The following is a 24,112-nucleotide window of genomic DNA, read 5'->3' on the forward strand; positions in this document are numbered from 1 at the left end:
CGGAAAACTGCAGAAATGGGTTGTGGCCAGGAGAAATCCATCATAGAGGTCTGGACCGGAGGGAGAAGAAAAAAACTAGAATCTGAGACATCACCAGTGAGTCACTTAATGTAAATGTTTATTCTGCCTCTAATCAGTACTGTAGTCACTGTATGAACTGCAGCGAGATGATGGGTGGTTTGATTTTTTTTTTTTGTGAAACAGCATCTCCCAGCATATCCTTACTATTGTTCGGGCCATGCTGGGAGCTGTAGTTTTACGCCGTACAAACCTATACGGCAGGGGTTGCACTAAATTGAGCTGTATTTGTTCTGGTGTCCTGAGCTTGGTATATGTACTGAGCTTGGTTCTGGGGCTGTATATATGTACTGAGCATTGTTCTGGTGCTGTATATATGTACTGAGCTTTGTTATAGTGCTGCATATATGTACTGAGCTTGGTTCCAGTGCTGTATTTATTTACTGAGCTTGGTTGTGGTACTGTATATATGTATGAGCTTGGTTCTGGATCTGTAATTATATAGGATATATTTCTAATAACAAAATTGCAGGGCAAATGGAATTGTTCTCAATTCATTGTATATTTCATGGGAACCTGTCAGGTATTTTTAACCCCTTGAACCGCCACTATGCGATAATACATGACCTGACAATATTTCCAAATGTATGTTTTTTTCGGATGCAGCAAAATCTTTAAAATGTACTTTTAAAATGGCGCACACCATATGCTAATTACTCATTAAAGAATCATAGGCCGGTGCTGCTATTCTGAATTCCTGCCTCCAAACCCACCTTTCCATGTTTGATTGACATCTCCCTGGCTGAATCAACTTTCTAGGATGCACCATTGCCTTGTGGCACTATACACAAGAGGGGGCTGTGTGGCACTATACACAAGGGGCGGCTGTGTGTCACTATACACAAGGAGGAGCTGTGTGGCACGATACATATGGGGAGCTGTTTGGCCCTATATACAAGGGGCTGTGTGGCACTACTAAGGGGGAGGGTTGTGTGGCACTATCTACTAGGGAGGCTGTATGGCACTATTTACAAGGGGGAGGGTTGTGGCTCTATCTACAGGGGGCTGTGTGTGGCGCAATCTACAGGGCTCTGTGTGTGGCACTATCTACTAAGGGGTGGGCAGTGCAGCACTATCTACTAAGGGGGGGCTGTATGGCACAATATACAAGGGAGTGGGTCTGTATGGCACTATATACAGTGGGAGCTTTATGGCGATATCTACAGGAGGGGGTGTATGGCACTAACTACAAGGGGGAGGTGGGGGGCGCTATCTACAAGTGGGGTGTGAAACTGTCTATAGGCGGAGCTGTATAGCACAGTCTACAGGGGGGCTGTATGGCACATACTACAGGGGGCACTATCTATAAGGGGGGCTGCTTTTGGCACCTGGTGGGGGCCATTCAAGAGTTTGCTATGGGGCCCAGTCTTTCCTAGTTACACCCCTGCTGTGACATGTTGCATACCTCAAGATCTTTTATTATCTTGTGTTGCACTTATTTCTTTATGACTGTTGCCCGTTGTGCAGGAAATGTGTCAATATTTAAAGGGGTAATCCAGTTACTTGACTATGAACAGGGGCGTAACTAGGAAAGACTGGGCCCCATAGCAAACTTTTGACTGGGGCCCCCCCTCCCCTGGGTGTCACACAACCCCCCCTGTAGATAACGCCATACAGCCCCCTCTGTAGATAGCGCCATACAGCCCCCTCTGTAGATAACGCCATACAGCCCCCCCTGTAGGTAACGCTATACAGCTCCCCCCTGTAGGTAACGCTATACAGCCCCCCTGTAGGTAACGCCATGCAGCCCCAACCTCCCAAAAAAATCTGACCTACAGTGTGTCCTACAAAAGACATGTATCCCCTATCCACAGGATAGGGGATACATGTGTGATCGATGGCAGCGATAAGGAGAACGGGGGACCGAAAGTCCCCCCAAGTTCTCCATTACTAACCTCTGACTTCCGGCGTCTGCGCAGCTCAATAAAAATGAAAGGAGCGCTGGTCACGCATGCGCACAAGCGCGACCGGCGCTCCATTCATTTCTACGGAGATGCCGACACAGACCCCGGAAGTCCGAGGTTTGTGATGGAGAACTTCAGGAGACTTTCAGTCCCCCGTTCTCCCTATCAATGCCAGCGATCATACATGTATCCCCTATCCTGTGGATAGGGGATACATGTCTTTTGTTTAATTGCAGAGCGGGGAGATACCTCCCTGCTCTGCCGTAGTGTTCAGTGGCGTCGCGCTGCAGCAGCCATAGCGGCAGCTAGCGGAGCCTCCGGCCATGGTGGGGGCCCGTGCTGGCGGGCGACATGGGCCCCCTCATTTTGCGGGCCCTGTAGCAGCTGCTACGGCTGCTACGGCGGTAGTTACGCCACTGACTATGAACCTTTGTTATACATCTGTACACAATATAAAAGTCTCAAATTTGTTATAATAAGCGATTTTGAATAATTCTCTTAGTACAAAAGTTGAGGGCATCTTTATATCGTGAGGCAGGAGATGCTGTGGATTCCGGGGATGCCGATAACTGTTTATGTCATGAGACTCTCTGCTCCCAACCAATGAGTGAGCAGAGAATCTTGTGAACATACAAACAGACTGATCTTTTTTTTTTTTTTTTTGGGTTAATAAATAGATCAGTCAGTGTGATTAGTGTAACTTCTTAATTAGTTTTTATGAAAAATTTATTTAACTTTTTGAGATACAGCTGTTCTGTATTCCCTATACAGAACAGCTGTATCGTTTGCTATTCACTGAATTTGTTAGTCCCATGGACCTGATAGTTTCAGTGTCGGCGGATCCGCAGGATCCACCTGTAAACGATCACATCTAAGTTCATAACTTAGATGCGATAGATCGCAACTTAGAAAATAAAAACCTTATACTACCTCTGATATTCTGCAGGCCTGCCTCCTGGGGTGACGTTTCATCCCATGTGACTGCTGCAGCCTATCACAGACTGTAACGGCGGTCACATGGGGTAAAACGTCATCTTAGGAGGCCAGCATGCATTACGTCAGATGGCTGGCCTCCTGGAGTGACATTTCATCCCATGTGACCGCCGCTGCAGCCAATCACAGGTCTCCTAGGATGAAACGTCAAACAAAGAACCAAAGGGTCCTTCGGTGGGCCCATGTTCTGACATAATAATGAGCCTCTAATATAACAGGGCCCCAAAGGTCCAGCAGAAGAAAGTTTATTATGCGTATATTCAACTCATTTAGACCTTACTAATAATATGCTCTGTGTGTGAAATGATAACATTGCAATTTATGATGTAATCAAAGGTGAATGTGCACATGTTCTGTTTAGATGGAGGGTGGGAATAATTTCCTCTAGTGGACCCAAGAAATCCCAATCCAACATTGAATTGGTACCACTTAGATTTTGTTTAAAATAAAGGTTTGTTGGCTCCATCTCTGAACAACACAGGTTGCCATCATTGCCATCATCCGCCATAATTTTGTGAACACGATGTTACCATTCTTACCCATCTTCAGTTTGTATCTGCTCTCCACCAGGAACCTCTGCAGTTAAGATTAAACTCTATTGCTGGCTTTATTATTGAGTATTTCTCATTTTCATCACACGAACTAGATCCAGTCATAGAACTTAAATTAATCAAGGCCATGAAATCTGTGGTAAAAGTTGATCTGGCCTGGAAATGCTTGTTTTGGAATTTGTTTATGAGAATTGTGGATAGTTTTAATTTTGAAGTTTGTTGCTCAAAAAACTCAAGCATCTGTAAAGTACCCTAAGATTTCCCAAATGTAAAGCACTGGTGATTATGTTGACACTTTCTAAATAAAGATTATTATTATTTATGCGTGATTTATGCTGTGTATTCGAGAACTGGAACAGATACGCAGCAAATAATACAAGTTGTAGGTTTAAAAGTCCACAGCATGCCTTCAAATCTGTGTGGATTTTCCTGCAGCATGTAAATGGACTTTTGTAAAACCCCATTTTCATGCATTGTGTACTGTATTTTGTTGCAGATATTTTTATATATAATCTGCACAAAAAATATGGAACTAATAGGCCACATGTGGATGTACAGTATAGCAAGAATAATGAGAAGCAGGATGACACTGGCAGTGATAATTGGGGGAGGGAGCTGTTTGCTTTAAACAGCCAAGTATCAGAACACTGGTTTAGGTGATTAAGATAAAATGCTTGAGAATATGGGATTTGATGATGAAGCAACAAGTGAGAATGGGAATGTTAGCCGGCACATGACGTAGGCTCGCTTCATGCCACCGGGACCAACGTTTTGAGCAGGCCAAATGTGGTAGGAATGTGTTAGCAGACAGTGGTGGATTAAGTAGACCATCGGCCCTAGGCTGTTCACGAAACTTGTTCCCCCCCTTCTCCAATGTCGCCCTGCCACACCGTGTCTATAGGGAACACCACCTTTGTTACCATTCCATTTGTCAAAGGGATGCGTCCCTACATACTGACAGCCTCCATTCATCACTGACAGTATCACACTGTGTAGGGACACATCCTCCTGGCAAGTGGAATGGTAACACCAAGTTGTCTATTAGTCCTGGCAACACAAAAACTTTAAGTCTTTAAAGGAACAGTGTCATGGCAAATAATTTTTTAATATGTTAAAGATGTTAGTGCTGTAATAAAAACGTTTATATTCATTTGTGTGTTTGTGTTTTACTGTTTCTTATTTTTACACTTTTTCTTCCCTATGGGGGCTGCCATTTTTTGTTCCATTTCTGTGTGTGTCGATTAACGACACACACAGACATGGAGTACGGCAGCCACAGTCCCATAGGGACTGTGAACGGCTCCCGTCCCATTCACGTCCGTGTACGGCGTCTGTGTGGGAACTGCGCATGCGCCGCTCCCACACAGTCCTATTCGAAATTGGCGCCGTCCGGCGCCATTTTCCTGTGGACCGGAAGTCGCGGCCGGACTGTAATATTACTACTTCCGGTCGCGGCTTCCGGACTTGTGCACATGGAACAGCGGCAGCAAAGGGAGCGGACGGGCCGGAGGGAGCCGCGGCGGCAGGAGCAGGTAAGCGATTTCAATGTATGTTAGTGTTTGTGTGTGTTTACTACTGTATGTAAACCTACTACACTGTGGGTTACCTCAAAAAATGGCGACACATAGTGTAGGAGGTTAAACCTTTCAAACCCCTCGTTTATCCCGGCACTAGCCAGGATAAAGGAGGGGGGGATGCTGAGAGCTCACTAGAGCGAGAGCTTTTAACCCAATGTTGCAATGCTGCAATTTTGGGAACTAGCTCCAACTAGCTCCATCTAGTGACCAAAAATGGGTAGTATTATAAATTTGAAAAAATTTATAATATTTCCTGACTCGCGAAAAAAATAAAAAAAATTTGAACAATGTTTAATCACCCACACACTAAATGTTTAAATTTAAAAAAAAAAACATGTTTTTGGGGCGACACCATGCCTTTAAGTCAAATATAAGGATTATCTTGGTGACAGCTCTTCTATAAATCCAGTGACTCACAGGTGATGTTCTCTTTCCTTTTCTTCTAAGTTTCCTGCCAAGATATCTTTGCCCCATCAAATCTATAGCCTCTGTAGCAACCTTGTGATAACAAAAATAAATTCAGAACAAAGACCAGACTCCACATCAGACCCTAGTGTAAATACAGACCCCAGACCTCCTAAACTACTACAGTCCCCAGACCCCCTAAACTAATACAGACCCCAGACCAGATCCTATCAATAATATTAAGACTACAGACCAGGTACCCTAAATACAGACCACATACCCCCTAAAGTAATACAGACCCAAGACCAGATCCCCTAAACAAATACAGACCCCAGACCACTTAATCTAATAAAGATGCCAGACTCCCTAAACTAAAAAAAGACCCCAGACCCCCTAAACGAATACAGTCCCCAGACCCCTAAACTAATACAGACCCCAGAGCAGACCCCTAAATACAAACCCCAGACCAGACCCCTTTACTAATACAGCCCCAGAACACCTAAACTAATACAAACTCCAGACAAAACCCCTAAATACAGACCACAGAACAGACTACCTAAACTAATGCGGTACCCAAATTAAACCCATAAATACAGACAACAGACCCTAAACTAATACAGACCCAAGACCCCATACACTTACTTAGCAGCTCACACTCTTGCTGTGCCACTTTCTAGTATCCAGACCTGCCCGCATTGTCATGTCACCTTGTGTCTGCAGGTCTTTCAACAGTAGCAAACCCTGCTCACACATAGTCATGTGACCTAATGTCTTCAGGTCCTGCACAAAGTCATTTAGTTGCGGTTTTTGCCACAATTTGGGGCAAAAAAAGCAAAAACATTGCAATGTGTTTTAACTCTGTAGGCAGCCATTCACCCCCTGGGAGCCGCGGTCCTGTGCAGTCTCCCAAACGCCCCAGGTAATCTGTCACTGTTAGCAGAGTACCCAAAATAGTGGTGCCATTACCCCTTTTTGTCCATGCTCTAATCTCACGATTACCAGGAAATTTCACCTTGTTGGAGTTGGACATTATTTGTCTATTGCATGTCTATACTTCTATCAAATGAAAGCTGTGTTAGAACATGACATAACGCTTACTTTAATTATTTTTTTGTCTCAAACTAAGCTACACGTTTTCTGCACAAAGGATAACAGTCATAGACACATACGTGCAGCACAATAAAACAACAGACAAACTACATTTACACTTTCAAGTCTTTATTATGCAGTAGCTCTATCTTGTAAGAGACACATTTTAGTTCCATATTGTGCAGGTTAAATAATGTTATATTGCAATAGTTCGGACTTTATGGACACGGCAATACCAATTATGTTTATTTGTTAATATTTTACATCACTAGGGAAAAAATGGCAAAGGATTTTAATATGTTTTTCTGTACAACACTAAAAGCTTTATTCATCTATATATTTTTTTTAAAAATGTAGTCCCCCTAGGAGACTTGAACAAGCAATCGTTAGATCGCTGGTACAATACACTACAATACTTATATATTGCAGTATATTGTAATTTTTACCGGCTCCTATTAGGCCCTGCCTCTGACATGGCTTAATCGGAGCACCAAGGTGGTACATCTGGGTAACTTTATCAAACACCCAGGCTGCCATGACAACCATGGGCACCCCCAATGATCGCACCGCTGGGGGCCGATGGGGTGGGGAGTGTATACAGTTATGCCAAATGTCGGTTAGGGGTTAAACAAAAGGTAAAGTTTCAGACAAGCTCTGTGGCCATTTAATGCTTTGTCACAAACGACTTCTCTCTACCACCTTCAAGGGGCATACATTTCATAGAGGAAACCCATGCAGATACCAGTGGCGGATTAAGAAGACCATGGGCCCTGGGCTGTTACCCAAACTTGGGCCCCCCTTCTCCACCACCACCCTGCCACGACGTAACTATTGCTAACACTACCTTTTTGCACAAGCATTGTGGTGTTAAGATTCCCCTTTCACAGGGATGTGTCCCTACATACTGACAGTATCACACTGTGCAGGGACACAGCGCCAACCCCCCATGTAGACAGCGCCACACACACACCCCCCTGTAGATAAAGCCACACACATCCCCCCGTAGATAAAGCCACACACACACACCCCTGTAGATAGAGCCCCACACCCCTGTAGATAGTGCCACACACACAACCCCCTGTAGAGAGCGTCACACAGCCCCCTATAGATAGCATCACACAGCACCCTATAGATAGAGCCACACAGCACTCCCCCTTGCATATAGTGTCACACAGCGCTCCCCCCCTTGTATATAGTGCCACACAGCGCTCCTCCCCCTTGTATATAGTGCTACACAGTGTCGCTGCAGCCCCTGGATGACATTTTATCCCATATGACTACTGCAGCCTGTGATTGGCCTGTGATTGGCTGCAGCGGTCACATGGGGTGAAAGATCATCCCAGGAGGCCGGCCCGGACGAAGAAACAGAATTCTGGGCAAGTATAAGATTTTTATTTTTTCTAAATTGCGTTTTTACATAACATCTGTTATCTGTTGCGGGTTTTACCTCCCCATTGAGTTAAATGGGGAAAACCCGAAACAAATGAGCAGCATTTACGCAAATACAATTGACATGCTGCGGAATAAAAAACCGCACCGCATGTCAATTTCTGAGCTTTTTTTTCCCCACTTATCATTTACGCAGCGTGTGATGAGAATTGTTCACATCTAATCTACCCTGCTGCTACTGTATTATGGCTTGTCCACACTTAACGGAATTGCTGCGTATTTTCCGCTCGGAAAATATGCAGAATACAGTAGCAGCAAAGTGAGTGAGATTAACCAAATCTCATCCAGACGCTGCGTAAAATTTCCGACCAGACATTTTGTCCTGCGGTGCGTATTTCTCGTGCTGCAGCATGCCAATTCCTGCTGCGGAAAGTGACTGAATTGCTGCGTTTTTTCAGAGGAGACGTCACCATCCCCCAACATTGAGAAAAACGCAGCAAAATACGCACCATTTACTGCAGTAAAAACCACAGGAAATGGTGCTTTTTTTCTGTAGCGGAATTTCTGCTGAAATATATATATATATATATATATATATATATAAATATATATATATATATATATATATACACACACACATACACACACTATACATATGTTTGTATATCTACACTCTATCTCTATCTCTATCACAGACACACAAAGTACGCACATTATGCACAAAGTACGCACATTATGCACAAAGTACGCACATTATGCACAAAGTACGCACATTATGCACAAAGTACGCACATTATGCACAAAGTACGCACAGTACACAAAGTACGCACAGTACACAAAGTACGCACATTATGCACAAAGTACGCACAGTACACAAAGTACGCACATTATGCACAAAGTACGCACATTATGCACAAAGTACGCACAGTACACAAAGTACGCACATTATGCACAAAGTACGCACATTATGCACAAAGTACGCACAGTACACAAAGTACGCACATTATGCACAAAGTACGCACATTATGCACAAAGTACGCACCTTATGCACAAAGTGCGCACAGTACACAAAGTACGCACATTATGCACAAAGTACGCACAGTACACAAAGTACGAACATTATGCACAAAGTACGCACATTATGCACAAAGTACGCACAGTACACAAAGTACGCACATTATGCACAAAGTACGCACAGTACACAAAGTACGCACATTATGCACAAAGTACGCACAGTACACAAAGTACGCACATTATGCACAAAGAACATACAGTGCACATAGTACGCACATTATGCACAAAGTACGCACAGTACACAAAGTACGCACAGTACACAAAGTACGCACATTATGCACAAAGTACGCACATTATGCACAAAGTACGCACAGTACACAAAGTATGCACATTATGCACAAAGTGCGCACAGTACACAAAGTACGCACATTATGCACAAAGTACACACAGTACACAAAGTACGCACATTATCCACAAAGTAGGCACATTATACACAAAGTACCCAAAGTACGCACATTATACACAAAGTATGCACATTATACACAAAGTACACACGAGTATGCACATTATACACAAAGTACACACGAGTATGCACATTATACACAAAGTACACACAAGTATGCACATTATACACATAAAGTACACCTTGTAAACACACATGAATATGCACATTAAACACACATGAATATGCACATTAAACACACATGAATATGCACATTAAATACACATGAATAAGCACATTAAACACACATAAATAAGCACATTAAACACATTGTAAACACACATGCACTTACCTTTTATGTAGGATATTTGTGAGTCTTCACTGCAGCTCTTCTCCTGCTCACAGAACCCGCCGACAGTCTCCCCTCCCCCATGTCCCGACAGCTAGCAGCAGGAGAGATGTTTAGAGCAGGGAAAGGGGGCTGGAGGGGGAGCTTCTAAGGGTATGTTCACACGAGGGCGTCCGTAACGGCTGAAATTACGGGGATGTTTCAGCCTGAAAACATCCCCGTAATTTCAGCTGTAACGGCATGTGCAGGCGCTTGAACGCCGCGTCAATTACGGACGTAATTGGCGCTGCTATTCATTGGAGTCAATGAATAACGGCTCCAATTACGGCCAAAGAAGTGACAGGTCACTTCTTTGACGCGGGGGTCTATTTACGCGCCGTCATTTGACAGCGGCGCGTAAATTACGCCTCGTGTGAACAGACAAACGTCTGCCCATTGCTTTCAATGGGCAGATGTTTGTCAGCGCTATTGAGGCGCTATTTTCGGACGGAATTCGGGGCAAAAACGCCCGAATTACGTCCGTAATTAGTGCGTGTGAACATACCCTAAAGCAGCACAGACCACGGCTGCTAAGTAGGAGCGAAGCTCCCCTCGCCTGACAGGTGCGGTCCTGGCATCGGGGCTCCCTCCGGTACTAGCGACGCCACTGGGCATGAGGGGGTTCGGGTGGTCATGGGCCCCCTGGGAGCCTTGGGCCCCGGGCGGCCGCCCAAACCGCCCTAATGATGATCCGCCACTGGCAGATACTATAGGGTCTATGAACAGTAAATAAATGTAAACATACAGCCTGGAATAAATGTATACCTATCCGAAGATAAAGAATAAAAGGGAAATAATATAAGGGCAGATTAGATGGACTTGTGGTCCTTTCCTGCCATCAATCTTCTATGTTTCTATCTATTCTGACATAGAATTATGTTTTTATTTTTATTTTGCATGCTATTTTACTTGACATATTCCAATGCTTTTAACCTGTCAAATTACTATTCTTATTTTAAAATTGCATCCACAAAATAGTTTCTGCTCTTCAGTCTGCATGTCTTTTCATTTCATGTTGTTTTCTTAAGGGTATAGCTGAAAAACATTTCCCAAGGTAGACAATTTGGCTTACATTATCAGACACTCACATTAATTTACTTCCAACAGGAGTCACAATAAATGGCCACCCACTGTTTTATTTTTCAGGCTACTGTTGAAGAATTGCCCATAATTCTTCTGTAGTGGCAGTAAAGTCCATTAATGCTTAAGTAGCCCATACTCTTTAGTTTGCTTATGTGTTTCATTATTAGACCACTACGGATGATCATATTGCTGAACTTAGTTTTTGCTTAAACCATGTTTCCCCAAGTGACATTATTAGTTGGATTTATGGCATTCTTGTGTAGCATAAATGTCTACATTATAGATAGAATACATATAGCACAGGCGCGCATAGTCTCAAAGTGCAGTCCAGAATAGATACTTATATACAATATAAACACAATACAGATACTAAGTACAGATATTAAGTCAAAATAAAAAGGTGATTAAATATACCACCAATGAGACACAAATAAAAGATACAGTATTCCAGATCATCAACATTGGAAACTCAACTATGGAATCAACTTATGGAAAATATGAAGCTTGTATTAAATTTTGGTCAAGGCTCTATGGCAATTTAACGCATTGCCATTATGACATATTGCAACTATGTTAGACTGTGGTGCGTTGTCACCACTTATAAAGCTCTATAGGTATATACGTGCATGTGCTGTCTCAAGCGCCCAAAATTTTGGATTACAAAAAAATCTTACAAATGTAAGATATCTTATTAGAGGAAATTGTTATCTCCCTTAACTTCCATCTGTCTTCATAACTCCTTGTCAGCAGGCTCTCTGTAAATGATCATATACCTTCTCAGTCTACAAATAATCAGACAGTGTGGAGGGGGATGCAGCTGCAGTTTTTCTATCTCTGAGCTCTTTTTGAAGAAGCTTAATTCCAATGATTTAAATGACTCGGACATACAATAGAACAAGTGTTGAATTCTGTTGAAGTTTTAATAGAGGACGATAATGATGGCTTTATGTCTACTGATGTCTTTAGAAAGCCAACTTCAACAAATTATTTTTTTCATGCGTCTTTGACTCAATATTCCAAAGTGAATAAAGCCACCCCGGTAGGTCAATTTCTACGGATGTGCAGAATCTGCTCCGATGACTCGTAGTTCGAACATCAATCCTCTGATCTTTCCACAAGATTCCTGGAGAGGGGATATAGTAAGAGAGACATTGCTACAATAGAGCCAGACATTCCTCCACTGATTCTTTATTAGTGAGCAGACAGAACGGACAGAAATCAACACCCAAAAGTGAGGTTTATTACCATGTTTAATTTTCAATGGTCTGAAATGAGATCTGTTCTTGAGAAACACTGGCCTATACTTCTAACGAATAGGGATTTAGCTTAGAGCCACACTATTTACCCTACTATTACATGGCGGAGGTGCATCTAAGTGCTTCTCACATTGTTTTTTTGTGACATATTGTGCTATAGTTTTGTGGTAAAAGTAGGCCGATACGATATGTATTTTTTTATTAAAACGCAAAAATAAGACAATTTTAGGAAATTTTTGAAAAAATAATAAACTTTTTATTTGAAACTCTAATATCTCACATATTTATATACATACTGTACTAATGTGTTGTAAAATGTATATTTCCATATGTCTACTTTATTTTAACAGCAACAATACAGCTCCATACAGAGATCATTTGCAAATTCAGTTTAACCCATGCCATATAAGTTTGTATGACACAAAACTACACCTGGGTAGAACGATACACCCATCATAAAGTGCCGAATGGCGAGGTGGAAACTGATAGTTCCCGTCGCGTCAGCGCAATAGTAATCAATTGTATTCGCGTCCTAAGTAGGCAGATACAATTAGGTGAGAGGTCCCGCTTCACCCCAGTTCTCTGAACCGGCTGTAATTTTAACAACCGGTTTGGAAGAACCGGGGCGAACTTCCAGCCTCAGGCCTAGGGCACTTGAACAGATTGCCCTCATGGTAATCCGCCCCTGGTTGTTATACCATATGCATGTACAGTATAGTACCATTTTGTTTGATTTCCTGTCTGGTCTCTGAGTCTTTGGGCCTTTTTTCTGCTCTTAGGCCCCATCAGAGTGTTTCTCAGCATATTTTATAGCAGTATATGTTTTGATGTATTCATTTATAATACTTTAAAGGCTAAGTATACCGTTGAAATCATTATTATTATTATTATTATTATTATTTTAATAAAAATGTCTATCAGTGTGATTGGTGCAACTTTCAAAACAGTTTTTCATTAAAAATAATTTTTAATTTTTGAGATACACCTGCTTTGTATACTGTATAGAGAGCAGCTATATCGTGCGCTAAGACCTGAATCCATCACGTCCGCGGGACTGATGTGTTCAGTGAAAGGGGGTTCACGCAGGATCCACCTGAAATCGATCACATCTAAGTTATGAACTTAGATGTGATTGATAGCAGCTCAATCCTGTGTGTAAGAGACACGCAAGACCCGCCGTCACTGGACCTGTCGGTGCCGCGGTCCTGACGGATACATATAAAAAAGCAGCTGTATCTTAAAAAGTTAAAATAATTTTTAATAGAAAGTATTTTAAAAGTTGCACCAATCACACTGATAGATTTGTTTATTAAAAATAATAATTAAATGAATTCAAAGGTGTACATAACCTTTAAACTAAATCTGGTACTTTTGCATATACAGCGTTTAGTGGATATTCCTGTTCTTGTTGGTGGGATGTGCATTTTTTCAATCTCTGTGTCTGCAATACTGCATGCTGTGAGGGGGAACAGAAGTGGAGAGACATCTAAATGGCATTGGATTCGCACCAGGCAGAGCCCATCCCACTGAGCAGGCATGGATATATTTTTAAAAGACAAGCAGAGGAATGGAAAAATACATATAGCTCCGTCCATGAAAAAATGTGAAAGTTATGGTTCTCACAACTTGGTGACAGAAAAAATTCATTCTTTTTACAAAAGTAATTTTATTGTGCAAAAAGTTGTAAAACATAAAAAAGTGCTATAATTTGGTATCACCAGAATCGTACTGACCCGCAGAATAACGTTAACATGTAATTTATAATGCATGGTTAACGCTGTATAAAAAAACCTTAAAAAACTATGCCAGAATTGCTGTTATTTGGTCACCATGCCTCCCAAAAAAATATTTAATGGTACCAATACAAACTACAGCTTGTTCCGCAAAAAATCAGCCTTCATACCACTACGTCTATGAAAAAATAAAATAGGTTAAAGGAACAGTGTCATCACAAATTATTTTTTTATATGTTAAAGATGTTAGTGCTTTATTAAAAACGTTTATATTCATTTGTGTGTTTGTGTTTTACTTTTTCTTATTTTTACACTTTTTCTTCCCTATGGGGGCTGCCATTTTTTGTTCCATTTCTGTCTGTGTCGATTAACGACACATACAGACATGGAATACGGCAGCCACAGTCCCATAGGGACTGCGAACGGCTCCCGTCCCATTGACTTCAGTGTACGGCGTCTGTGTGGGAACTGCGCATGCGCCGCTCCCACACAGTCCAATTCGAAATTGGCGCCGTCCGGCGCCATTTTCCTGTGGACCGGAAGTCGCAGCTGGACAGTAATATTACTACTTCCGGTCGCGGCTTCCGGATTTGTGCACTTGGACCAGCGGCAGCAAACGGAGCGGACGGGCCGGAGGGAGCCGCGGCGGCAGGAGCAGGTAAGAGATTTCAATGTATGTTCGTGTTTGTGTGTGTTTACTACTGTATGTAAACCTACTACACTGTGTGTTAGCTCAAAAAATGGCGACACACAGCGTAGGAGGTTACACCGTTCAAACCCCTCGTTTATCCCGGCACTAGCCAGGATAAAGGAGGGGGGGATGCTGAGAGCTCACTAGAGCGAGGGCTTTTAACCCATTGTTGCAATGCTGCAATTTTGGGAATAGCTCCATCTAGTGACCAAAAATGGGTAGTATTATAAATTAGAATTAATTTATAATATTTCCTGACTATTTCCTGACTCGTGAAAAAAATAAAAAAAATTTGAACAATGTTTAATCACCCACACACTAAATGTTTAATTTTTTTTAAAAAAACATGTTTTTCTGGCAACACATTCCCTTTAAGGCTCCAATAAGTCAGGAAATAAAAAATACACAGTTGTGCAGACCCAAGATTTCTTCTATTTCAAGAGGCGATTTATCAAGGAACTAAAATTAGGGAACCAGGAAGGGTAGGGCTCAAACATATCTGCTGGAAGCGAGGGTGGCCGTATTATACCAGAACAACACTTCCCAGCAAAATTCCCCAAACTGCAAAGGTGTGGAGTGTGGACCAAAAGGGGGATAAGAAATTACACCATTTATCAGTGCGACACCGGCCTGTGCAGAAAGGATTGTTTCACAACATAACACACATCTATGGATTATTTTATTGTTTTTTTTACCACATTATTATACCACCTTATTATGCCCTAATGTACCCTGCACATTTTACATATGCCCCCATGTTATAAACTGAAAAACCAGCACATAAGTTGTACAATATATCTTTATTAGAACAAGTAATACAATAAAGTAACAAGACTGTCACACAAAATCATTTAACCCCTTCCCGACATTTGACGTAAATGTACGTCATGGAAAGCATTGGCTTCCCGCAAAATGCCGTACATTTACGTCAAATGTTTGGCACCGGCTCAGAAGCTGAGTCGGTGCCATCATCGTCGGATCTCAGCTGTATCTTACAGCTGACATCCGACTGTAATGGCGGGGACCGAAATTAGCTTCGATCCCTGCCATTAACCCCTTAAGTGCAGCGCTCAAACGCGATCGCTGCACTTAAGGTGTTTGCAGCTCATCGGAGCCCCAGCAATGAAATTGCCGGGGTTCCGGTGGCTGCACTGGCAACCGGAGGCCTAATACTGGCCTCCCGGTCTGCCTAGCACCGAAGCCGGTCAAGATCCGCCCGGCGGCGGAGCCTGATCGGCTTCCGTAGCTCCCGGCAAGATGGCGCCGGGTCAGGAGCTGATCCGGCGTCATCCACCTGTAACGGCAGGAACCGGAGCTAGCTCCGATCCCTGCCATTAACCCCTTCGATGCAGCAATCGAAAGCGATTGCTGCATCGTAGCGGTTACTAGCAGATCGCCAGCCCTGAGAGGCAATCGGGACTGGCGACTGCTGTTATGGCAACAGGAGACACAATGGTCTCCTGCTCTGCCATTACGGAAGCCGATTTAGGCCCCGCCGGGAGGCGAAGCCTAATCGGCTTGCTGTCAGTGAATGACTGACAGATCTAATACATTGCACTACATAGGTAGTGCAATGTATTAGAAAAAAAAAATCTGACCATTGGACCTTCAAGTCCCCTAGTAAGACTTGAAGAAAAGTGTAAAAAAAGTATAAAAAAGTGTAAGAAAAAGTGCAAAAAATAAAAGTTTGAAAACAATAAAAGTTTAAAGTAATCAAATAAAACACAATCCCCCTTTTACTCTTATCAAGTCCTTTATTATTGAAAAATAATAATAAACCATATGTATTTGGTATCGCCACGACCGTAACGACCTGAGGTATCAAAATATTATATTATTTTTTACACGCGGTGAACAGCGTAAAAAAAACTTTACCAGAGTTTCTATTTTTTGGTCACTTTGCCCTACAAATATTAGAATAAAAAGTGATCAAAAAGTCGCACGTATCCAAAAATGGTACCTATAAAAACTATAGCTCGTCCCGCAAAAAACAAGCCCTGATACACCTCCGTCGACAAAAAAATAAAAAAGTTATGGTTCTCACAACTTGGCGACAGAAAAAATACATTCTTTTTACAAAAGTAATTTTATTGTGCAAAAAGTTGTAAAACATAAAAAAGTGCAATAAATTAGGTATCGCCAGAATCGTACTGACCCACAGAATAAAGTTAACATGTAATTTATAACGCATGGTGAACGCTGTATAAAAAAAACGAAAAAAGCTGTGCCAGAATTGCGTTTTTTTGTTTACCTGGCATCCCAAAAAATAGGATAAAAGGTGATCAAAAAGTCACATGTACCCCAAAATGGTACCAATAATAACTACAGCTCGTCCCGCAACAAACCAGCCCTCATACCGCTACGTCTATGAAAAATAAAATTAGTTATGGCTCCAATAAGTCAGGAAATAAAAAAATATGCAGTTGTGCCCGAGGGGAACATTTCTTCTGTTTCAAGAGGCGATTTATCAAGGACCTAAAATTAGGGAACCAGGAAGGGGAGAGCCCAAACATATCCGCTGGAAGAGACGGTGCCCGTATTATACCAGGACAACACTTTCCCAGCAAAATTCCCCAAACAACAAAAGGTGCGTAGTGTGGACCAAAAGGGGGATAAGAAATGACACCATTTATCAGTGCGACACTGGCCTGTGCGGAAAGGATTGCTTCACAGCGTAACACACATCTATGGATTTTTTTTTTTTTTTTATACCACCTGACTATGCCCCTTATATACTCCGCCCCGCTTACATATACCCCCACATTATAAAACACCAGCAATACTCAAACAAATATAGTACCAAGCAAAATCCGCTCTCCAAAAGCCAAATGGTGCTCCCTCGGCTCTGAACCCTACAGCGTCCCCAAACCGCAGTTTCCTTCAACATATATGGCATCGTCATACCCGGGAGAACCCTTTTAACAATTTTTGGGGTGTGTGTCTCCAGTGTCATAAGCTGGGTATGACATATTTGCCACTGAATGGCATATCTAGGGAAAAATATACATTTTTAATTTGCACCATCCGCAGCGCATTCATTTATGGAAAAGACCTGTGGGGTGAAAATGCTCACTACACCCCTTAATAAATGCCTTGAAGGGTGCAGTTTCCATAGTGGGGGTCACTTATCAGGGGTTTCTTTTTATTATTTCACATCTGAGCCTCTGCAGTTGTGAACCAATACTTTGTAAATCGCCAAATTAGGCCTCCACTCCGCATGGTACTCTTCACTTCTGAGCCCTGTCATATGTCCAGACAAAAGATTAGGGCCACATGTAGGGTGTTTCTAAAACTGGGAAACACCGCATAATAATTAGAGAGCTGTCTTGTTAAGGTGGCACAAGCCGGGCACCACATATTGGCATATCTATGGAAAAAAATCCCATTTTCACTCTGCAACATCGAGTGAACACTAATTTCTACAAAACACCTGCAGGGTTAAAATGCTTACTACACCCCTTGGTAAATGCATTGAGGGGTGTAGTTTCCAAAATGGGGTCACTTCTGGGGGGTTTCCACTGTTTTGGGCCCACAGGCGCCCAGAAACCAATCCAGCAACATCTGCACTCCAAATGGCGGTCCTTCCCTTCTGAGCCCTGCCGTTTGCCCAAACAGCAGTTTATGACCACATATAGGGTATTGCCGTACTCGGGAGAAATTGCTTTACAAATGTTGGGTTCTTTTTTTCCTTTATTTGTTGAGAAAATGAAAAAATTTGCGCTAAAGCTACGTCTTATTGAAGAAAAAGGACTGTTTTTATTTTCACTGCCTAATTCTAATAAATTCTATGAAACATCTGTGGTGTCAAAATGCTCACTACACCCCTAGATGAATTCCTCAAGAGGTGTAGATTCCTAAATGGAGTCCCTTTTTGGGCGTTTTCATTATTTTGTCCCCTCAGGGGCTTTGCAAATGTGACCTGGCCTCCGCAAATCATTCCTGCTAAATGTGATCTCAAAAAGCCAAATAGTGCTCTTTCCCTTCTAAGCCCTGCTGTGTGTCCAAACAGCCGTTTATTACCACATGTGGGGTATTGTTTTACTCTGGAGAAATTGCTTTACAAATTTTGTGGTGCTTTTTCTCCTTCAGTCCTTCTGGAAATGAGAAAAAATTAGCTAAACCTAGATTTTTTTTGAAAAAATGTAGATTATTATTTTCAGGGCCTACTTCCAATAATTTCTGCAAAAAAACTGTGGGGTCAAATCGCTCACTATACCCCTAGATAATTTCCTCAATGGGTGTAGTCTGAAAAATGGGGTCACTTGTGGGGGGTTTCCACTGTTTTGTCCCCTCAGGGGCTTTGTAAATGTGACATGGCCTCCGCAAACCATTCCTGCTAAATGTGAACTCCAAAAGCCAAATAGCGCTCTTTTCCTTCTCAGCCACGCCGTGTCTATAAACAACCGTTTATTACCACATGTGGGGTATTGTTTTACTCGGGAGAAATTGCTTTACAAATTTTGCGGTGCTTTTTCTCCTTCAGTCCTTGTGGAAATTATAAAAAATTAGCTAAACCTACATTTTCTTTGAAAAAATTTAGATTGTCATTTTCAGGGCCTACTTCCAATAATTTATGCAAAAAACCTGTTGCGTCAAAACGCTCACTATACCCTTAGATAATTTCCTCAATGGGTGTAGTTTCCAAAATGGGGTCACTTGTGGGGGGTTTTCACTGTTTTATCCCCTCAGGGGCTTTGTAAATGTGACATAACCTCCGCAAACCATTCCTGCTAAATTTGAGTTCCAAAAGCCAAATGGCGCTCTTTCCCTTCTCAGCCTCGCCGTGTGTCCAAACAGCCGTTTATTACCACATGTGGGTGATTGTTTTACTTGGGAGAAATTTCTTTACAAATTTTATGGTGCTTTTTCTCCTTTAGTCCTTGTGGAAATGAAAAAAAATTAGCTAAACCTACATTTTATTTTAAAAAATGTAGATTTTCATTTTCACAGCCTACTTGCAAAAATTTCTGCAAAAAACCTGTGGGGTCAAAATGCTCACTATACCCCTAGATAATTTCCTCAAGGGGTATAGTTTCCAAAATGGGGTCAATTGTTGGGGGTTTCCACTGTTTTGTCACCTTAGGGGCTTTGTAAATGTGACATGGCCTCCGCAAACCATTCCTGCTAAATGTGAACTCCAAAAGCCAAATAGCGCTCTTTCCCTTCTCAGCCACGCCATGTCTCCAAACAACCGTTTATTACCACATGTGAGGTATTGTTTTACTCGGGAGAAATTGCTTTACAAATTTTGCAGTGCTTTTTCTCCTTTAGTCCTTGTGGAAATGAGAAAAAAAATCGCTAAACCTACATTTTCTTTGAAGAAATGTTGATTTTCATTTTCACGGCCTACTTCCAATAATTTCTGTAAAAAACCTGTGCGGTCAAAATGCTCACTACACCCCTAGATAATTTCCTTGAGGTGTCTGGTTTCCCAGATGGGGTCACTTTTGGGGGATTTTTACTGTTTTGTCACTGCAAGAGCCCTTCAAACCTGACATGGTGCCTAAAATATATTCTAACAAAAATAAGGCCCCAAAATCCACTAGGTGCGCCTTTGCTTCTGAGGCCGGTGCTTCAGTCCAGTAGCACGCTACGGCCACATGTGGGATATTTCCTAAAACTGCAGAAACTGGGCAACAAATATTGAGTTGCATTTCTCTGGTAAAACCTTCTGTGTTATAAAAAAAATTGTATTAAAAATTTATTTCTCCAGAAAAATATGAAATTTGTAAATTTCACCTCTACTTTGCTTTAATTCCTGTGAAATGTGTAAAGGGTTAAGACATTTTCTAAATGCTGTTTTGAATACTTTGAGGGGTGAAGTTTTTAAAATGGGGTGACTTTTTGGGGGTTTCTAATATATAAGGCCCTCAAAACCACTTCACAACTGAACTGGCCCCTGTAAAAATAGCCTTTTGAAATTTTCTTGAAAATGTGAGAAATTGCTGCTAAAGTTCTAAGCCTTGTGAGGTCATAGAAAAATAAAAGGATGTTCAAAAAACGATGCCAATCTAAAGTAGACATATGGGTGATGTTAATTAGCAACAATTTTGTGTGGTATAACTGCCTGTCTTACAAGCAGATACATTTAAATTTAGAAAAATGCTAATTTTTGCAATTTTTCGCTAATTTTTGGTGTTTTTCACAATTAAATACTGAACATATCGAGCTAATTTTTCCAGTAACATAAAGTCCAATGTGTCACGAGAAAACAATCTCAGAATCGCTTGGATAGGTGAAAGCATTCCGGAGTTATTACCACATAAAGTGACACATGTCAGATTTGAAAAATGAGGCTCTGTCAGGAAGGTCAAAAGTGGCTAAAGAGGGAAGGGGTTAAAAATACATAAAAAACAGACTGAGGTGGTGGTCAAAACATACACAATCCAATATATCATTCTAATGTTCAATCAATACATCACATGTCAAATATATTGCAGTATAAAGTGCCAGAAGCTCCCAATTGTTGAAAACATATCGGTTGAATTTACCAACTCAATACAAGGCAAAAAAATATATAATATCTCTATATATATTAAACAGCACATAAATGTGTAGCATGGGGATGGTGCGGGCATGGGAGCTCTCCATGCGCCATCAGCTGCGGGTGTAACATACAGCTGACTTCCCACTGCAACAGCCCTTAACAGCAGCTAATCTAAGTGGTTTCACAAAGATTGGGGCTCTCTCTGTCACCCCATTGGCACCCCCACAACATGATCGATGGGTTGCTAGGGTAGCTGGTGGCCTAACTAAGGCAGGGTCTAATAGATTGCCTATCAGTGTAACACAGGCAGACATAATACAATACAGCATTATTGCAATATGATTGCATGTTTAAAAAAAAACAAAAAAACGTTTATTGAAAAAATGTTTACAGTAAAAATAATCAAATATTTTTTGCATAAAATATAGTCAAAAAATATTTAACTATGCATATTTAATATCGCCATAATAATAACAACCCTCAGAGTAAAGGTAAAATATTTATACTGCACGGTAAACTACGTAAAACTCCAAACTACAATAGCTAAATTTATCTTACTCGTAATTATCCTTTCCTTGTATCCAAAGGCAGCACAATGCAGCGTCATACAGCCCTCTTTCCAGCCAAGAAACACAGCGTGATTATATGGTATACAGCTTCAATTCCCGATGTGTTTTCAACTGGTGATACCTCCGGTTGTTTCATAGGTAGAACTGCAATTCTGATTAGAATCTCATCTTTCATATGTCACCAGAACCGCTGTTCTAGGTGGTCCACAGCCTGAGATATGGCTATTTGAAGTGATCCCCCTTCCCTTCAGCCTCAGTCTCCCACCCTGTGTGAAGCAGCTTCATGCTGATAGGAAAGCCACAGAGACTGTGACAAAATGTTTTTTTTACAATCCCTTGGTAGAGCTTTTTCCCATCCCTTGGTTGAGCTTGATGGACATATGTCTTTGTTAAACCAAACTTACTGTGCAACTCCACCTTGGGAGAATCGCTGGTGTTGACACTCACTTGTCTAGTATAGTCTCATTTTCATATTTTAAAAAAAGCTCATAACTTTTAAAATAATAACGTTTTTGGGACACATATTGCACTAGCATTGACCACTGGCATTGCCGTCTTACACGCCTGCTACCGAGGATGATAAGGAAGGTGAAATTGCCTTTTTCTTTCCACCTCTCCACTCCATAAAAATAATAGAAAAAATAATAAAAGTTAATGATTATATTGTATGTACCCTAAAATGATCTCAGGATTGTGTATGGCTGCTCTGCCCTGAAAACCCAATCCGTGAAACACCCAATGAACAGCTCTGATGTTGCTTCCAGAGATAGTTTGCAACTTGGTAGCGAAAGTTGCAACAAAGGACTATGTTAACTTTTTAATAGAGATAATCAAATTGATTCTACACAAATTAAATTCGGTCTGAAATTTCCAAACATTTTGGATTCAGCAAATTCTGAAACTTTTGGGGTTCACGGTTCCCGAATTGCGGCAAAATGGTGACTGACATTGTACAGATTAGAATAATGATCACATGACCTTTGGCAGACTTCCTTATATTGCTTTGCAGGCAGCCTTCCCAAAATGCACTGCTGATATATGTTGCTGTAACTTTGACATTACTAATGCTAGCTTGGCATTAAAGAGATTCAAAAGGGTCGGATACAGTACTAGGAGACATCAGAGAGTCAAACATGAGTTTTCTGGAAAATTTGAGCACTTGTGAATCACGGTGAATTTATTAGGACCAAATTAAATCTGTTTGGCTGATTTGACCAAATCGGCCTCGAAACAAATTTTAGGAAATTTGCTCATCTCTACTTTTTAACTCAATAGTTCTGTGGTATAAGTTTGCGTGGCTTACTCCTGTGGAGGATAAACTTTTCTTGCTCCTAGATTTTTTCAATAGACATCTGCAGCTGAACAAAGTAATTTTAACTTACTTGATGGAAAAAGGGCATCTAATAGGGGTCGCATAGGCGTAGGGTTGCGTAGGTAGTTGGCATAGCAGCCCATGAGGCCCAGCAATGAAGGGGGCCCATCTACAGTCAGAGGTAAAGTGAAGTAAGTGATCACTGTGGACGATGGAAGGCAAGAGTGGGAAATTAAAGGAAAGAAGGAAAAGACACAGGGTACAGAGTAGAGGCCAAAATAATCAATGGTCTCTTATGTTCTGATAAAGTGGCCCAATTTAGAGTTTTGCTATGGAGCTCCATGATTACTTGTTACGCCCTGCCTGGAAGCCGTGTTCCTAGGAGAGAATAAATCTGTAACGCTACAACGGCTACAATACGGCCCAATTTTTTTTTTTGCATAAAGTTGAAGGCATATGATGGTACATGGGTAACATGGATATTCACATATACAGTAGAAGTAATAATTTTGCATGACAAAGTGTCAGACATTCTTTTAAGAATTCCAGAGTTCTGATCTAAAGAAATGATACTGCAGATTATATAATTCAGTAAAGTAAAGTGAAAATATACAGATCCACATGATTTGTTCTCAATTGTGCAATTACTGCCTTTACAGATAAAGTAAGCAAAAAGATGTATATTACAATACAGATTGTTACAATTGTGCTGTTTTGATGCAGTCACTTGATGCAAATTGCTGGTACTTATAGAAAGAAATGTTTTATAGTGGGTCTAAACAAATATTCAAATGAGGGAGCAGGCAAGCAAGAAAGAGTGAATCTAGCACAAACCGGGGAATAAAAAGTTTATATAATACAAATTCTAGTCTTATTATGTCCTATGTTACTTTTATGTGTTTTATGTGTTTTTAAAGTTGAATTCATTATTTTTTTTTACCCTACAGTTTCTATATATCCTGTATACATAGAAGCTATATTCTTCTGACAAACGGATAGTGCTTACTTGGGCGATTCTTCTGCGTTTTCTGATCAAAACTCCCTCATCACGAGGTGAAAGCTTATAGCGACAGACCGAACGTTTCCGTGAAACTGTTTTGGATTTCTGTATTACATTTACTACTATGTTCCAACTTAAAGAGAACCTTTCA

This window comes from Rhinoderma darwinii, chromosome 8 (assembly GCF_050947455.1).
Source record: "Rhinoderma darwinii isolate aRhiDar2 chromosome 8, aRhiDar2.hap1, whole genome shotgun sequence".
Lineage (NCBI taxonomy): Eukaryota > Metazoa > Chordata > Amphibia > Anura > Rhinodermatidae > Rhinoderma > Rhinoderma darwinii.